The sequence below is a fragment of the Giraffa tippelskirchi genome, chromosome 7 (genome assembly GCF_054371585.1).
Source record: "Giraffa tippelskirchi isolate mGirTip1 chromosome 7, T2T-mGirTip1v1.2.pri, whole genome shotgun sequence".
NCBI lineage: Eukaryota > Metazoa > Chordata > Mammalia > Artiodactyla > Giraffidae > Giraffa > Giraffa tippelskirchi.
This window is the reverse complement of record NC_137281.1, coordinates 32,019,649-32,039,099: the sequence shown is the minus strand read 5'-3', so window position 1 is coordinate 32,039,099 and position 19,451 is coordinate 32,019,649. Positions and strand designations below refer to the sequence as shown.

The 19,451-nt window shown below is 39.1% G+C and overlaps 2 protein-coding genes and 1 non-coding gene across 8 annotated transcripts in view; 1 reads left to right on the top strand and 2 right to left on the bottom strand.

Moving 5' to 3' along the window:
• Window positions 1-19,451, bottom strand: part of CDH8 (cadherin 8) — a 1,308,359-nt gene that overhangs the window by 87,719 nt on the left and 1,201,189 nt on the right. The gene's annotated exons all lie outside the window — the stretch shown is intronic.
• LOC145514263 (uncharacterized) overlaps window positions 1-19,451 on the top strand; it is a 1,003,391-nt gene that overhangs the window by 967,965 nt on the left and 15,975 nt on the right. The window lies entirely within an intron of this gene.
• LOC145515996 (small nucleolar RNA SNORA18) lies at window positions 13,063-13,183 on the bottom strand. Its single transcript, XR_014061183.1, has one exon. It is a non-coding gene; the product is annotated as a small nucleolar RNA SNORA18 (small nucleolar RNA).

Sequence of the window (19,451 nt, the reverse complement as noted above, 5' to 3'; positions counted from 1 at the left end):
AAAAAGGATGCAAGAGAAAACCCTTGCCAGCAAAATGCTACGTTCTGTTGTTGGCACCTGCACTTTCGCTGTTGTAAATAATCTACTTACTTGTGGTAGTCTGTTCCTGACATGGCCTTGCACTATTGGGGTAGATCTTTGATTAAAGTCATTTGTGTAAAAAGTAACTTACACCCATATACGGGCACATTCCTCTACAACATTAATCATTCTGAGGTCTGTTTTCTCCATCAAGATACTGGAACCATCAGTGGAGAATGAACCACTTTAGTTGACTTCTTTTTGAGCTCCATTAGGTGACATGGAAAACTGTATGCTTGGGATCCAAGCTTTGAGTATTCTCTATATAAGTCTTACTCGGTACAATCAAACTGATAGTAAAATCCTACTTGGAAACCTAAAGCCTACTCCAGAATAATCTATACCAGGCACATCAAGAGTGCCATCATCATATTAAGAAACAGTTTGCTATTTATTGAACCCTTACTTTCAGGCACCATGCTTTTATCTCTATACAACTCTACAGCTAAAGTAATATGATAATTTCCCCTCATAAACATTTAACAAGTAATAATTGTAATTTTAAACTTCTGTTCTTTTCTCATTTTTTTAAAAAATACCTTTAATTGAAGGATAATTGCTTAACAATGTCATGTTGGTTTCTGCTGTACAACAAAGTGAATCAGCTATATCTATACATGTATCCCCTCCCTCTCGAGCCTCTCTCCTGCCCCACACCCATCCCTCCCTCTAGATTATTACAGAACCCCAAGCTGAGCTCCCTGTTCTGTACAGTAGCTTCCCACTAGCATTCTATTTTATACATGGTAGTGTATATATGTCGGTGCTGCATCCCACCCTCTCCTTCCCCCACCGTGTCTGCAGGTTCATTCTCTACATCTGCGTCTCTATTCCTGCCCTTCAAATAAGTCCATCAGTACCATTTTTTTCTAGATTCAATCAACAAATATTGACCTTATACTTACTGAGTGCCAGATACTCTTTTAGGACAGGAGATACCAAATAGAAAAGACACACAAACAAAAATGTGTGTTATTATATACACACATAAATGAGGGTAGGGGTGGAGACTCTCAGGTGTAGATGAAGTGTATGAACCAAAATAAAACCAGGTAAAATAAAAGATACAAATGTTGGTACTCAACTTTTCACTTGGTACGTATATATACAGCACTGCAATATCAAGTTTATAGATGTGTTAACCTCCTTTCTCTATTTTCTTATCTGAACAATCGATTCTCTCCTGTCTTTAATTAAAAAATCTAATAATTTGACCCTGAGCATTCATTCTCAATATGGAAATGAAATGAGACTGACTCCTTTTTCTTGATGATTCCTGGAAAACTATATCTACTCTCAGCAGAGGCCTGCTGGCCACCAGAGATGATCACAGAGTTAACGGCTTCCAAAGGTCTAAGGTCGAGTACATCCTTCGGTACTTCTGCCAACTGACGCACTGAAGAGGGTACAGTCTATTGGCGGGGGCAGGGGGTGGGGTGGGGGGTGGGGAGGGTCCTGGGGGAATGTGATTTTCTTTTTAATTTTCTTATATGGAAGGAACAAATGATTTTATTGAATTCTGGCTATTCAAGCCATAGCTGACAAATACTAAAAGAGAGTAGTAAAGTCACTTCATTTGAAACATCTAAAATAAAAACTTAGGCTGTTTTTCTCAAATTCTCATGGATTTCAGAACATTTGGTAAAATTTGACTCGATGTGTTTGAATGGAGCCTGTGCATACGTGTGGGGTAAATTGCTTCAGTCAGGTCCGACTCTTTGCGACCCCATGGACTGTAGACTGCCGGGCTCCTCTGTCCATGGGGATTCTTTGCAAGAATGCTGGAGTGGGTTGGCATGCCCTCCTCCAGGGGGTCTTCCTGACCCAGGGATTGAACCCATGTCTCTTATGTCTCCTGCATTGGCAGGCGAGTTCTTTACCATTGGAGCCACAGAGGATGCCCTAATTGGAGCCCAGAAACTTTTATTAGGAAAAAATACCAAAAAAGGACTTCAGAATTATTTATTTAGTTTTGGCTGTGCTGCGTCATTACTGTGTAAGGACTTTTTCTAGCTGTGGCAAATGGGGGCTACTCTCTCGTTGCAGTTTGCAGTCTTCTCATTTGTGGTGGCTTCTCTTGTTGCAGAGCATGGGTTCTAGAACATGTGGGCTTCGGTAGTTATGGCACACGGGCTTGGTTGCTCTGCAGCATGTGGATCTTCCTTGACCAGGGATTGAACTGGTGTCCCCTGCATTGGCAGATGGATTCTTAACCACTGGACACCAGGAAAGTCCTGGATTTCAGAACTTTGATCACGTTCAGTATGATAAGAACCATAGTGAGACAATCCCTCCTTCATTTAAAAATCTTACTCTGTCTATACCATGAATTTTACGAGGGTTCAGAAGAGAACATTAATGTTTGTTTTATTTTTATGTATTCTAGTGAAGATTTGGTTCTAGGAAAAAACAACAATGACAACAACAACAAACATGTCCTAGCATCTGGCAGTAGAAATTTAGACTTTAAGGCAACTTTGTTGTTGTTCAGTCACTAAGTCGTGTCTGACTCTGCAGCCCCATGGACTGCAGCATGCCAGGCTTCATTGTCCATCATCACCATTTCCCAGAGTTTGCTCAGAGTCATGCCCATTGAGTTGGTGATGACATCCAACCATCTCATCCTCTGTTATCCCCTTCTCCTCTTGCCTTCAATTTTTTGCAGCATCAGGGTTAAGCCAACTGGTAAGTGGTTATTATCATTTGGCAAACCCTGGTTATCATTAATAGAGTGTAAATCCCACCTGGATAGTACTTTTTGGTTCACTGTTGTATTTAGCATACAGAATGATAACTGGTACATAAGAGGTCACCCTAAAGTCAAGATAATACCTATCTGAGGGTTATTGAGAGGACTGTATGAAATTATATATGATAGTGAAAGTCACTCAGTTGTGTCTGACTCTTTGCAACCTCATGGACTAAACAGTCCATGAAATTCTCCAGGCCAGAATAGTGGAGTGGGTAGCCATTCCCTTCTCCAGGGGTCTTCCCAACCTAGGGACCAAACCCAGGTCTCCTGCATTGCAGGCAGATTCTTTACCAGCTGAGCTACCAGGGAATGCCAAAATGAAAGTTGCTCAGTTGAAAATACTAAGCAAATTGCAGAATTTGGGGTTAGGCCATGTTTTTGTCCTGTGTTGTAATTTGCTCCAAGCTTTCTAATTACTGCCTTACTGACTCAACTTCCTCTGAGGTCTTGTCACCTCCATGCCTAATTCTACAAGCGCATTTTTCTCCTCAGCCATTTTTCCAGGGAACTGAAACCATGTCATATAAACAATTTTTTCAAGACACTTTGTAGTCTAGGGTAAAGGGGAAGAGACTAAGACTTGTTTATACTTTGAGGCACATTTTGGCTCACTCTAAGATTAAAGTGCTTGCCAACACAGCTGCTCAAGAGAAAAACTCATCAGTCCGCCAAGGTAGTGAGTTTCTGCCCACTGCAAGTATATGATCATGGAATGAGGCTGTGGGCAAGGCAAGCAGAGTACCAGATGGTGGATGGGGGGTAGGTTTAATAACTGCTCTAATCTTTAAATCAAAGCAAACATTGCTTTTTTATTCTGACTCATGTTAACTTATTTATCTTAGCTAATTATTTTGAATTTATTTAGTAAAAGCTATCTTCAGAGTTGACTCAGTGAAACTATATTAGGAATTGTTGTAATAATTTTCCAGCTCATCTGGTTCCTCCATTGAAATTACAGGTCATGCATTCACAGCACTACAAATTGCTGTCTTTCCTGTACGCAAGTTGACTCTGATTTGTTTATACAGAATTTGAGGATCTCTCCCCTCTAACGTCTTACTATTTTCTGGTGATGATATTGCTCCCAGAATTCTCTACTGAATAAAACAAACAAACAAAAACTCTGCTAATGAGTTCCACTCTGGAGTTTCTCATCCAAAGATCCATATTTACTTCTAATTGAGTACACAAGAGCAATTCAGAATTTTATTATTTCAAGTATTGCCTATCCAGGTGATTTTTCATAACTATGTGAGAATAAAAAGATTCTATAACTTTTAATTTCTTGCACATAAACCTTCATTATAATTTTGTCTCAGGATATTGTTGGAATTTGCTCAAGACTGAAAAGAATTAATTGCCTAATATATTAAGGCAATTAAAACAAATCATTTCATCATATGAATAACAATGAATATAGTCTCAGGGTAATATAGAAAATGAAGGCAAAAGCAAGGATGTGAAAAAAAGGAAGCTAATAACGATATGTGTTCAGTTGAGTGTTTATTATGCAGTTAGTTTTAGTATCCATTATACAGATGACAAAACAAAGGTATAAACTATCTCACATCCTTGAGTCAAACAATTAAAAGACACTGATATGATACAGGGTTTGGAATTAATGAGTGCTTCATTCCAAAGCACATCCAAATCTCTTGCAGTTATACGATATTTGCCTTAAATATTAGCTTGATACAGACACTACAAAAATAGAATTACAAAGCCATATACTAGCAGAGGGTATTTTCCTCTAGAAGTGTATCTGGGGTAAAATAATTTGCCACAAATACCCTCTGCCTTCTCTCCATTAAAAACAAAACAAAACAAAAAATCAGTGTGAGGGATTAAAAAAAAAAACATTGGCTTAAAGGAAACATGATACTTGTATCTCTGAGGTATAAGAATGTCCAATCATGTTTTAACCATCTCAATATACTACAGGGTCCAAATGGGAACACTGAATTAACATAGTGAATACAAAGAGTAAAAAGTTGGTTTAGAGGGCAGTTGCATTAAGAGTGTAGTGATAAGAACTCTAGACTAGAATGCAGGGTCAGCCTAGGATTAATAACGTTGTTTAATTGTTTGCATACAGCAGGAAACATATTTCCTCTCTCCATGCTTCGCATTACACATTATGAAAACAAAAAGGTAATTGTATTGCACTGAGTTGTGGTGAACTTTCCAGTTCAAATATTTAAAGATGTCTATGGAAACTAAGCATGTTGTTATACTACCAGTTAATTATCCAGTGGAATTAGGTATTAGCCAATGCTCTTTAAGCCAAGATAAATGTTAACAGTCTAGTACTCGTTCTACACGTTGTCCCTTCATTCATTTATTCAATCAATCATTCATTCATTCAGTAAATATTTATTGAAGACTTAACAATTATGAGATACTCCGTAGCTGTTGAGGTGGTATCAATTTACAGCATAAGACATTCTATCCGTGGAGAAGAATTCATGAACAGTATACACGATAATAACTAAATTATATAGCATGTAAGAAAGGATTAAATGTTAATAAAAACAAAGCAGACTATGGAAGATATGGCACTGGTGGTGGTAAGGGTCACGCTTATTTGAGTGAAAACTTAAAGATGGAGTTACTCATGACCACAGCAGGAGGATGCAGACTCTAGGCGGAGGAAACAGCTGTTGCAAAGGCTCTAAACGGAGAGCACTGCGACTGTCTAGAAGTATCCAATCACGGATTTCTAGATGGTTAGCAAGCAAAATTATTTTATTAGGGGTAGTGGTAGACTTGCACGTACTAGTGATAGACTTGACAGACTGCAAAAAGAGTTAAGCAATATCATTTTCTTCATAATTGAGACTGAGATAACTTAAAGACAAACTTCCCTTAGGTTTTAACAAAAAATTAGGCTTGGGTTATTAACTTTAAAATGTACCACCAACTGCTGTATTCTTGGAGGATATTTCCTTAGGAAATCTCTCTTCTGATATATTCCCACCTCAGTATATTTGTGAGAATTTTGTGCCCTTTTTTCCCCTCCATATTTTGGTTGGTTAGATTATTTTTCCCTTTCTAAAGTATTTAGCATATTATAAGCATGTGCTTAAAAACCCTGTAGTTGTATCCAAAAAGTAGCTGTTAATATTGTTTGCTCATTGAATGACTATTTGCCAATCATGATGTGATACTTTGTATGCTGTAAGCTATGAGGATTATAGAAAAGTGTAACATGTAGTCTCTGCCCTTGAGGACATTAGTCTGGGAGGGAATAGAAGGCATAGGCACAAATAACTATAATTATAACTTAGACCATCACGGCCTTCTCTGAACTCCCATGTAGTTGCAGGAAAATATATACTTTCCAAAAGAAGGTAACATTTGATCTGAACCTTGAAAGAAAAGTAGTAGCTGGAAATGTAGGGAAATGACAGGATGTTCAAGGAAAGAAAAAAAAATATAATGAGAAAAAGTCCAGAGGTAGGATTGTATGCACGTTGCGAGGGAAGAAGTGATGAGTAATAATGGTTTTGACAAAACACTGAAGCTATAAGACATCTACGTAGTTTCGGGGTAATAAAGTTTTTGTATCATTTTATCCTGAAACAGTTTCCTCAAGTTTAAAACCAGAGCCATGCATTACTTTTTTAGATTATTCATTTAGTTGTGCTGGGTCTTGTTTCTGGATGTGGGCTTTCTCTAGTTGTGGCGAGCAGGGGCTTCTCTGTACTTGTGGTGTGCAGGCCATTGTGGTGGCTTCTCTTGTTGCAGAGCATGGGCTCTAGAGCACTGGCTCAGTAGGGCAGCGGCTCAGCACCCTTCTCTTCTCACCCTCAACATTTCCCAGCATCAGGGTCTTTTCTAAGGAGTTAGCTCTTTGCATCAGGTGGCCAAAGTACTGGAACTTCAGCTTCAGCACCAGTCCTTTCAATTAATGTTCAGGGTTGACTTCCTTTAGGATGGACGGGTTGGATCTCCTTGCAGTCCAAAGGACTCTCAAGAGTCTTCTCCAACACCACACCACAGTTCAAAAGCATCAATTCTTCAGCACTCAGCTTTGTTTAGAGTCCAACTCTAACATCCATACATGACTACTGGAAAAACCATAGCTTTGACTAGATGGACCTTTGTTGGCAAAGTGATGTCTCTGCTTTTTAATACACTATCTGGGTTTGTACCATCAGGGAGGTCCAAAAAATTATAGCCACCCATTGTTATTGATAATTGGCATTTCTTTTTTTTTTTTCTTTTTAGCTTTCAAAGTTTTATTTATTGAATTTTTGGCCACACCTGAATCATGTGGGATCTTGGTTCCTGATCAAGACTAAACCTGTACCCCCTGCACTGGAGGCAGAGTCTTAACCACTGGAAGGCCAGGGAAGTCCCCCGGCAGCTTTTTTTTTTTTAATTTATTTAATTAAAAAAATATTATTTATTGGGTATAGCTAGTTAACAATGTTGTGATAGTTTCAGATGAACAGTAAGGGAACTCAGCCATACATATATATGTAATAGCAGTATTATAAAGAAGTAAGACTCTTGAGAGTCTCTTGGACTGCAAAGAGATCCAACCAGTCCATTCTAAAGGAGATCAGTCCTGGGTGTTCATTGGAAGGACTGATGTTGAAGCTGAAACTCCAATACTTTGGCCACCTCATGCAAAGAGTTGACTCACTGGAAAAGACCCTAATGCTGGGAAGGATTGGGGGCAGGAGGAGAAGGGGACGACAGAGGATGAGATGGTTGGATGGCATCACCGACTCGATGGACATGGGTTTGGGTAAACTCCGAGAGTTGGTGATGGACAGGGAGGCCTGGCGTGCTGCGATTCATGGGGTCGCAAAGAGTCGGACACAACTGAGAGACTGAACTGAACTGAATTCCTCATTTAAACTGTTTTATTTTAAAAAGGCCTTGATACTACTTATAAGAGAGAAACTCAGAACTCTTAACATTTCTGGATTTCAGTGTAGGGTCTCAAACTGAGTTCTGTTCAAATATAAAGTCCTTATAGTTTCTTTGGAAAACTGAAAGTGAAAGTCACTCAGTCGTGTCTGACTCTTTGTGACCCCATGGACTATATGGTCCATGGAATTCTCCAGGCCAGAATACTGGAGTGGGTAGCCATTCCCTTCTCCAGTGGATCTTCCCAACCCAGGGATTGAACCCAGGTCTCCTGCATTGCAGGCAGATTCTTTCTTTACCAGCTGAGCCACAAGGGAAGCATAGTTTCCTTGGAAGAGACATATTATTATTTGTTTGAAGAAAATTTTTAAAAGGCTTTGTGGATACAAGAAACAATACCATGGCCACATAGCTGGCTAGATTACAAAGATCTGTCTTAAAACAAGGACTTCATTTAATTCAAAGATGAAGCACCACAACCAACATACATAACAGGTTTTATGAAGTAGTAGGGAAACTACATGGACGTTCTCAGCTTTTAATATGTTCTAAAGTTTTGTGGCTTAAACAACTCTAAGAGTATTTAGGAAGTATTTAATATTAAAGATTTTAATGGTATTAACAGTATTATTTAAGACTTCAAAAGTAGTTTCAGACTATTTTAACTGTCTTTTGTAACATACTACTTTTGTAGGAACCAAAAGTATTAGTTTGTGTGGTAATTAACCAAGTTAGTGTGGTAATTTTAAAACATGGCCCCAAAATTGTTGACACGTGTCTCATTGCAAAGTGGAGGTTTACTTTCCGTATTCTATTACTAATCAACAGTATATATTAAAAAAAGTGACATTGCAGCAATTTCTAGACTTAAGTTTACAGCCCTAGCAACTTCCACTTCCCATCTTTATTGGGATACTCACTGTTGAAACACAGACACTAGTCAATAAAGAACCCAAGCTGCCTGTTAGGCAGTTACCAACCAATGTAGCCTCCATAGGAGTCAACTGTCTTAGAATTGGATGGTCAGCCACGTTCAAGCTATCTAGCTGGTATTACATTCTGCAGAGACAAGCTGACCCTGACAAGGATTGCTCACATTTCAGATTTGTGAGTAAAATATTCATTGTTGCTTTCTTTATGCCATTAAATCCTGGAGTAGTTTGTTTTGTAACAGTAGATAATTAGAGCAGATTTTAGTGTTTGGATATAAGGTGCCACTGTAATGAAAACTTAAAACCTGTGGCACTGGTTTTAGGACCAGGTGGCAGACAGCAACTACATAAATAATTGGGGAGACTTGGTGAAAGCCTGAAGGGCCCCAGGGAGAGTGTCGAGAGACTAAGGATGTGAGGGGGCTGTTGACACAGTCTTAGAGTAAAGAAAATAGGGAAAGTATTACAGGAAGTTGGAAGAAAGGAGACCCTTCTATGTAGGCTGAACTTTTGACCATGTCACCTGCAAAAGAAAAGGAAACATATTCATGTCTACTGAATTTGATGATCCAATTAAGAGATTCCAGCCAGAGGCAGAATTTTTAAGATGCCACATCACTTCTTCTTGTTGACTAAATAAAATGTGAATGAAGAGAAATTAATTAGCTGAAGTAAATTTTCCATCAAGACTGGTTGGGTGTGAAAATAAAACTTTTTTGCAGCTTCTCCAGAGAAAAACAATACTCAAGAAACACATCAGCCCACAGATCAAGTACAGATTGGGACAACAGAACCCTTTGTTAGTAATATCTCAGAATGATCTGAAGTTCCTCATGGGAACTTTTGGAGAGAAAAATCTCTGTGAAGATTTTAAGGACAGGACAGTCTCCCGGATCCTCTCTGTTATTAATAAAAATCTTAACAGTAGCAACCACAGCAGTTTTGCTAGATTCCCAGGGTCAAGAAGGGCTCATCATGAAGGGGTTTGAGAGTGCAGCTGTGTTTTTTAATGAAGTGGATTACAAATTGATTTGTTAGAATCTTGCAAAATGTTTAAAAGTAATGTTCCAGTTTTGAGTAAAAGAGTGATTATAAAAGGACACAGGAGAGATTCTTATGGTGAGTGAGATGTATTAGCTCATGTATGTATTAGCTGTGATGGTTATGCGAGAAATGACACATGTGATAGAACTGCACAGAGCTAACTCTCTCTCAGTCACTCACACACAGATGACAAGTAAACCTGAGGCTATCTGAATTCGTCTGGATAGACTGTATGGATGTCAGTATCCTGATTGAGATTTACTACAGTTTTACAAGATGTTACCATTAGAAGAGCTGTACAAAGGATGCAAAGGAACTTTCCATATATACATTTTTTACAATTGCATGAAAATATATAATTATATTAAATATAATAAATTAATATAGTAAATAAATAAGTAAATAACAACTTCCTGATGATCATCATCTATTTATAGCTGAAAAACCAAATATGGTTTTCCAAACTGTTAACAGAAGTTTTCCGATAAGGGAGGAACTAGTGCATCCATGTCGATGCTTTTCAATTTACAGTCCACACTGCAGTATGATTATCACTTGGAAACTTGTTACATATGCAGATTCCCAGGCGCTAATTCAGACCCCATGCTGCAGAAACCCTGAGGGTGGGGCCAAGTAATCTGTGCTTCAGTAAGCCCCCCAGGTGGATGTGATACATGCTGAACTCTGAGAAACACTGGACTAGAATTTTGTTTTGCGGTAACTATTAAGCAGATACTAACTAGAGCCTTGCTATTCACATTTACTCCACTAACCGGTATCATCAAGATCATCTGCCAGTATATTAGAAATGCAGAATCTGTGCTGTAGACTTAAGAGAATCCAGATCTGCATTTTTACAAGATCTCCAGTTAACCCAAAGGCATACAAAAGCTAAAGAAGTGGTGCATTAGTCCTTTTGCTGAACAAGTATGTACATCCCATGAAAATACAATCTCTAGTGAGAGTGAGGACATTTGGGTGCCCACTTCCTGCTGAGTCAGGGATATTACACATGTTGCCCAGGATCACATATCTTATAAGGAGCGCACCTAAGATTTGGACTTACACAGTACTTAAAGGGCGACAGGAAAGATCCTTCTGGTCTGGATCCCTCCAGAGCCTACGTTCACAAGCACGATGCTGACTTGCCCAGTCTTTCTTCATCTGTTAGTCCAGCTCCTGTGGGCCAGGTCTGGTTTCCAGCTATTTACAACAGGGAGTGTCTGAACTGCAGACACACATACCAGGGGCAGAATAGATACTATTCTTCTCTCAGGCAGTTTTGACCGTATTACTCTCCAGACACTAAGCTCATAACAGGAACCTTGGACACACCACCCAGGATGTTCTGGCTTCAGGACTGCAGAGTCTGCATGCCCTCTTTCTCCTCCTCCCCACAGGCCCCGCCCCCCGCCGCCCCCGCCCCCCCCCCCCGCATCGATCCTTCGATGTGCATCACAAGGCACAGACTCTTAGTTGACAGAGTACACATTAGCTGTAAAATAATACTATGGGGAGCTAGAGTTGAAAGGAAAATCTCTGATTGTCCCTGACTGGATTTTCTGCCTATTTATCTTCTAAACTTCAATTCTGTGGAAGTTGCTGAAAGAACCAAATGCTATCTGAATGCACAACTGACGGCATAGAAAATCATTTACCATTTTTATGTCTAGAATTTAACTTCCATAAAATAGTAAAATTCCACATTAGTAGATGGTTTAGGGATTTCAGGGGGAGGAGGAGTTGTTTTTTAATCCTTTTTGCTAAATAAGTAGGGCGGCATAGCTAGAAAATGCTTCAAAGCTGTTAAAGAATAGATTAGGATTCTGTATATTTTGTAGAATCCTCAGAAGTAAAATGATAAATAAAGTTATATCTGTAACAATAAAACAAATAGCTAATGGAGCAAAGTAGACTCTCATTAATAATGGTAAGTATTATCTTTGAGGATCATATCCTAGCTTCTGCTAGCCACTGGAAATTCAAAGATAAATAATTTAGGGTGAACAATACACTGTAATAATCAAATGAATGAATACCTCTAATATAACAAGCTGTCAATTTCAATGTGCCAGGCATGATGCTAGCTGCTAACTAGGTGCCTTCTCTATATTCCCACAATGTGAATATTATCATTCATGGTTCACAAAGAAGGAGACTGAAGCTCAGAAACACTGGGGCGTGGGGGGAGGGACTTTCCCATAATCACACAACCCACATGTGCCCCAGACAGAATTCAAACAAAAAGCTATCTACCCAGAACTCATTCTTTGATGACAGAAGCGGGAAGGAGCCCTGAAACGAGATGATACGCTGTCCGTTGAAAAAAGGATGGATTTTAGATTCAGACCAAAGAGTGCTACCCAACTTCTACATTTTCCCTGTATTTCCCCACAGATGGCTCCAAATGTGCTCATTTTATCTTTGGAAAAGTAAGACTAATTACTACCATCTACATGAATCACTAACCATTCACATCCAATTAGTGACGCAGCATAATAACCATTATACGTGTCCATAAACTGTCAGATTAATGTTGCTGTGCATTCCATTTTGTCTCAACACTGAACAAAGTACACCAAAGACTCTCTGCCTTCATGTGTCATGAGCTTTTGAGAGGAAAAGTAGAGCAAACTGACATATTTAGGGTGAAGGTAATGGGTGGCATGACATAGACCAAGAGACTGGCTAATCTACATTAGTTCTCAGTTCTCCAAGGCTTTCTTTTTTATAAAATGCATAAAGGGTTTTTAAAAATTATGTGTAACATAGGCAAAATTATTTAAAGTCAATGAATTTTTAAGGGATTTCACGTCTTGATTCCTTTCACTGTCAGTCACCTTATTTCCTCCAATGTTTGAGTCATATCTTCAAGATAGCCTTTCTAGAAAAGAACTTTTGCTCAGTCTACTGTTATCAAGTCAAGTTATCCACAGTTCTTTTAGTCAGACTTCTTTGATTTCCAATGTGCTATGGACACACTTCAAACCCCGCCCCCCCACCTGTAGTCTTGGTGATACAATTTCCTCAAGCCATTTCCTTTAGGGCCATATTTAGGGTCAGTGGAGATGGATCTGCCTGGTTCTGAATTTTCGACACCCAGAGGATGAGACGGCTGGATGGCATCACAGACTCGATGGACATGGGTTTGGGTAAACTCTGGGAGTTGGTGATGAACAGGGAGGCCTGGCATGCTGCGATTCATGTGGTTGCAAAGAGTTGGACATGACTGAGTGACTGAACTGAACATGCATTAAGTCCAAATTGTATTCACTCCTAAACTATCACAGCCTAGAATAGTACATACTGTTGGGATGTGTCAATGCCTAAGATAAAAAAGTTTGTTAGGTTTTTTGATAGTTTATTTAGCATCTCTGTCTTGTAGTTATTTCTCATAGATTTAACACATAGTTCTGTGAAACAAACACTGTACTTTGTGAGGTGTTTCTAATGATGTAGGTCTATAGAAAAAGCCCTCAGGATAGACCTCAACTCCAATCCTTATTTTTTTAAAGTATTTATTTATTCATTAATTAAGCCATGTCAGATCTTATTGCATCCTGCGGGATCTTTCATGTGGTTCACAGACTATTTGTGTCAAACAGGCTCAGTTGCTCTGAAGCATGTGGGATCTTAGTTCCTCAACCAAGGATCGAACCTGCATCCCTTGCATTGCATGGAGGGTTCCTAAAAACTGGACGATGACGAAAGCCCCTCCAATGCTGACTTTAATGCATAAAAACAATTCCCTTTCCTCTTACCCTCAGAATATAAGTATAGATATAGATAGATATATATACATACACACTAATAACTCACCTTACAAGTTTAAGAAATAATTTCCAGGTGAACCTATCAAGTTTTCAAAGCAACACTGCAACTACAAATAGGAGGTGGTTTGGTCAAGGCTCTTATTGCTGTCCTAGGAAAATGATTTTCTATCTCATTTTATCTTTTTTCTACACTTGAAAAATGGGTCTAATAATACTTGCCCTTTAAATACCTCACAGACATGTTGCAAAGATTAATGAAATACGTGTAAAGAGCTATAAGCCAGATAAATTAAGAGAAAATCATCATTATTCTATTGGATTCTTCAAATAAAATTTCCAGTAGAACTATGACCCTCCCTACCTTGGTGAGTAATGCAGATATAAGAATGCAGGAATAATGTGATTTTTAAAGAGGTTATTGTTGTTTAAATCAAGTGCTTAAATCAAATGCCTAAATCTAAAATAGATATGAGAAACAAAACAAATTTTTCAGGAAAAAGGAATGAAGCTGTCCAAGAATTAGGGGACCAAGAAAGGTATAAACTTCAAATGATGCAATCTGACACTTCAGTTGGCACCCAACCTTCAGATAAGATTACTGTCATTAGACCCATGATTCGGAAGACTTAATAAGTGGAAAATTACGGTTTATTTCTCCTGGAATTTATCAAAATTAGTTGAGATAGTCATCCAGCCTTTCCCCCACATCTGTTGCTTGACAGTATATGTGTAAATGTCAGTTGATTTAATTTTCATTTCTGCTGCCAGATGTTTGGGCATCAGTTGTTATAGGTATGCAATTGTTTAAAAATGCTCTCACATTAATGCAGGAAAGTTCTACTGTTTTCTGCCTTCTAGGCTTTAACTATGATAAGAAAGGAAGTAACTTTATTGTTTTCAAATATGTAACAAGGTCTGAAATTCACATCTAGCTTCACCCAGTACTTCAGCAATAGACCGATACAAACTTTTTAAATTAGCTGCAGTCCTTTGAGAAACCCAAGGCTGATTCCATGGGAGGAGAGAAAGGTGTTACACAGAGAGAGAGAGGAGAGAGTCTATATACAGAATATATCCAGAATCAATCTAGATATTTGCAAGCAGTCCATGTGCTGTTAACTTGGATATAGTCTTTTGATGTAGCAAGACAGATGTGGTAGACATTTGATTTCCAGAAAGTGCTTGTTCAGTGACCTAGAGGAAAATCACCTCCATAGATATATGAATGTTATAAAATAGAGATAATGTAACCTATTTATTTAACATTTTGTTATCTCAATATTCATTGTACTAAAGAAAGTTAATCGTCTTTTCTCTGTGCAAGTTATTTATGGTATGAAAAGGAGCTTCAGGCCAACATTATCCTGCAACATTAAATACAAGATCAGACTTTTGAGCCCGAAGCATACACAGCTCTAGGGATGCATTTATGAGCTTTGGAGAAGACTATCTGCAGACGGATGAGAGGATGCACGCTCCTCCGTAAGGAGCAAAGCAGCAGGCATCTTGCTCCCTTGGAAGGGTGTTTACCAAGATGACTGCTGCCTTATTTGTAAGGGTGTGTGACTCCGTTCATACAGTTCCTAGGTAAAATAGCTACTCCATAAAACTGATAGCACATAGATTCACCTCGGTGCCCTGTGATGACCTAGAGGAGTGTGATGTGGGGGGAGTGGGAGGGAAGGGACATCTGTATACATATAGATGACTCACCTTGTTGTACAGCAGAAACTAAGAAAACATTGTAAAACAATTATACTCCAATTAAAAAAATATTAATTGATGGTAATACACAGAGTAATCAATAGGTACTATTATCATTCCCATCGTCATAGATTGTATTACCAGAATCGATCTGGTGTATATCTGTTCTTGCAAAATTAATATTAGTAAAGCACATGCTAATTACAAATTCGTAAAAGTCTTAGGGTTATGGAAGGACTTTGCACTGTCTAGCAGCATGATCTTGAGTAAACAACAGCTCAAGCTTTCTAACTTTGGGCTACATCATCTGAAATGGAGGATGACGCACCCCACTCTGGCTTATTTTCATGTAGTTGTTTTGAGTCTTCAATGTTAAAAAAAATAATCAGTTTACAAAATACACAGTATAGAAATAGAAAGGTAACAATTCCTATTACTAGCAGAAACAAAACAAAACCCAGAGGCCAAAATTATCCTTATCTGTCAAGGGCTTCGGTTTTATGACTAAATTTTCCAAAATATAATTCATCTTGCTGGGTTCACTGAGATTTAGGGTTTTGTCCTCAGCTTGTGGGAAAGGAAACTTTATTCTTTCGGCACATTCCTTAAGAGAACGGTGCTTCAGCACAGACAAGCATTAGCCAATACCATGGAAGACACTTGCTTAACAAGAATGTGAATACATTAAATTACAGTGAAAAATAAAATGTTTACCAAAGACCCTATAGTGTGGTACAATGGTTAAGGCAGAAGTTTTGGTGTTGGACAAATGTAGGTTTATAGTTTGGTTCCATCAAGTACTACGTGTGAAGTCCTTAAAGCTTAGAGACACGCAATAGCTGTATGATTTTCTTATTTGTACAATGCAGATAATATTCCCAACCACATAGGGAAGTTTTATAAAGTACATGGGTGACTCCGTTCAAAATGTTGTGTCAAACTTTGAGGAAAGTAAGCTCAAGAAATGATGGAACAATTGTTGTTGTTACAATTTTTATTTTTTTAGTTTTTTTAAAATTTATTTATTTTAATTGGAGGCTAATTACTTTACAATATTGTAGTGGGTTTTGCCATACATTGACATGAATCAGCCATGGGTGTACATGTGTTCCCCATCCTGAACCCCTCTCCCACCTCCCTCCCCATCCCAGCCCTCAGGGTCATCCCAGTGCACCAGCCCTGAGCACCCTGTCTCATGCATCGAACCTGGACTGGCGATCTATTTCACATATGATAATATACATGTTTCAATGCTATTCTCTCAAATCATCCCACCTTTGCCATCTCCTACAGAGTCCAAAAGACTGTTCTATACATCTGTGTCTCTTTTGCTATCGCACATATAGGGTCATTGTTACCATCTTTCTAAATTCCACATATATGTGTTAGTATACTGTATTGGTGTTTTTTGTTCTGAGTTACTTCACTCTGTATAATAGGCTCCAGTTTCATCCACCTCATTAGAACTGATTCAAATGTATTCTTTTTAACGGCTGGGTAATATTCCATTGTGTATAGGTACCACAGCTTTCCTATCCACTTGTCTGCCAAAGGACATCTAGGTTGCTTCCATGTCCTGGCTATTATAAAGAGTGCTGCGTATCTCTTTCAATTCTGGTTTCCTCGGTGTGTATGCCCAGCAGTGGGATTGCTGGGTCATCAGTTCAGTTAAGTTCAGTCACTCAGTCATATCCAACTCTTCCCCACCCCATGAGCTACAGCACGCCAGGCCTCCCTGTCCAACACCAACTCCTGGAGCCCACCCAAACCCATGTCCATCGAGTCGGTGATGCCATCCAACCATCTCATCTTCTGTCGTCCCCTTCTCCTCCTGCTCTCAATCTTTCCCAGCATCAGGGTCTTTTCAAATGAGTCAGCTCTTCGCGTCAGGTAGCTAAAGTATTGGGGTTTCAGCTTCAACATCAGTCCTTCCAATGAACACCCAGGACTGATCTCCTTTAGGATGGACTGATTGGATCTCCTTGCAGTCCAAGGGACTCTCAAGAGTCTTCTCCAACACCACACTTCAAAAGCATCAATTCTTTGGCACTCAGCTTTCTTTAGAGTCCAACTCTCACATCCATACACGACTACTGGAAAAAACATAGCCTTGACTAGACAGACCTTTGTTGGCAAAGTAATGTCTCTGCTTTTTAATATGCTATCTAGGTTGGTCATAACTTTCCTTCCAAGGAGTAAGCGTCTTTTAATTTCATGGCTGCAATCACCATCTGCAGTGATTTTGGAGCGCCAAAAAATAAATCAGCCACTGTTTCCACAGTTTCCCCATCTATTTGCTATGAAGTGATGGGACCAGATGTCATGATCTTAGTTTTCTGAATGTTGAGCTTCAAGCCAACAACTTTTTCACTCTCCTCTTTCACTTTCATCAAGAGGCTCTTTAGTTCTTCTTCACTTTCTGCCATAAGGGTGGTGTCATCTGCATATCTGAGGTTATTGATATTTCTCCCGGAAATCTTGATTCCAGCTTGTGCTTCATCCAGCCCAGCATTTCTCATGGTGTACTCTGCATATAAGTTAAATAAGCAGGGTGACAATATACCGCCTTGTCGTACTCCTTTTCCTATTTGGAACCAGTTGTTCCATGTCCAGTTCTAACTGTTGCTTCCTGACCTGCATACAGGTTTCTCAAGAGACAGGTCAGGTAGTCTGGTATTCCCATCTCTTTCAGAATTTTCCACAGTTTATTGTGATCCACACAGTCAAAAGCTTTGGCATAGTCAATAAAGCAGAAATAGATGTTTTTCTGGAACTCTCTTGCTTTTTTGATGATCCAGCAGATGTTGGCAATTTGATCTCTGGTTCCTCTGCCTTTTCTAAAACCAGCTTGAACATCTGGAATTTCACGGTTCATGTATTGCTGAAGCCTGGCTTGGAGAATTTTGAGCATTACTTTAGTAGCATGTGAGATGAGTGCAATTGTGAGGTAGTTTGAGCATTCTTTGGCATTTCCTTTCTTTGGGATTGGAATGAAAACGGACATTTTCCAGTCCTGTGGCCATTGCTGAGTTTTCCAAATTTGCTGACATATTGAATGCAGCACTTTCACAGTATCTTCTTTCAGGATTTGAAATAGCTCAACTGGAATTCCATCACCTCCACTAGCTTTGTTTGTAGCGATGCTTCCTAAGGCCCACTTGACTTCACATTCCAGGATGTCTGGCTCTAGGTGAGTGATCACACCTTCGTAATTATCTGGGTCATGAAGTTCTTTTTTGTATAGTTCTTCTGTGTATTCTTGCCACCTCTTCTTATTATCTTCTGCTTCTGTCAAGTACATACCATTTCTGTCCTTTACTGAGCCCATCTTTGCATGAAATGTTCCCTTGGTATCTCTAATCTTCTTGAAGAGCTCTCTAGTCTTTCCCATTCTATTGTTTTCCTCTATTTCTTTCCATTGATTGCTGAGAAAGGCTTTCTTATCTCTCCTTGCTATTCTTTGGAACTCTGTATTCAAATGGGTATATCTTTCCTTTTCTCCTTTGCTGGGTCATATGGCAGTTCTATTTCCAGTATTTTAAGGAATCTCCACACTGTTCTCCATAGTGGCTGTACTAGTTTGCATTCCCACCAACAGTATAAGAAGATTCCCTTTTCTCCATACCCTTTCCAGCATTTATTGTTTGTAGACTTTTGGATAGAAGCCATTCTTATCAGTGTGAGATGGTACCTCACTGTGGTTTTGATTTGCATCTCTCTGATAATGAGTGATGTTGAGCATCTTTTCATGTGTTTGTTAGCCATTACAATTGTTATCATTATCATCAGCGTCATCTCCGTCAGCGTATTTTATGGCAGTGTTTCTAAAATTGAATAAAATAATCTAAAAAAAATTGGCTTAAAACACATGGAGTGAGAGCAGTGGGAGTTCGATGTGTAGTTTAAATCCTGACGGCCTCATGCTCTGTTAATCCACTTGGTTCTGGCGGCAGGGCTGGTCCTGAGGGCACATCAGGTTTGGTCCTTAGACTGAGGCGTCACTCTGAAAGAACCTGGATGGCTCCCCCACTTCCTCATCTCTGTGATACACTTAATTCCCTCTTCCTGCTCATAGGCCTCTCTTAACGAGTAACAATACCCAGAATTTAGCACAAGGCAAGTCTCGATCTGCCCTGACATAATGCTGTCTTTTGAGAAGGCAACCTTCTTTGATGAGACCCTGGAAACGTCACTTATAATGCTGATCTATTTCCACTGGGGCTAACTTCATTTTCCTTCTTCTCTTAACAATGACCAATGTTTACTGAGTTTTTACTCCCTATA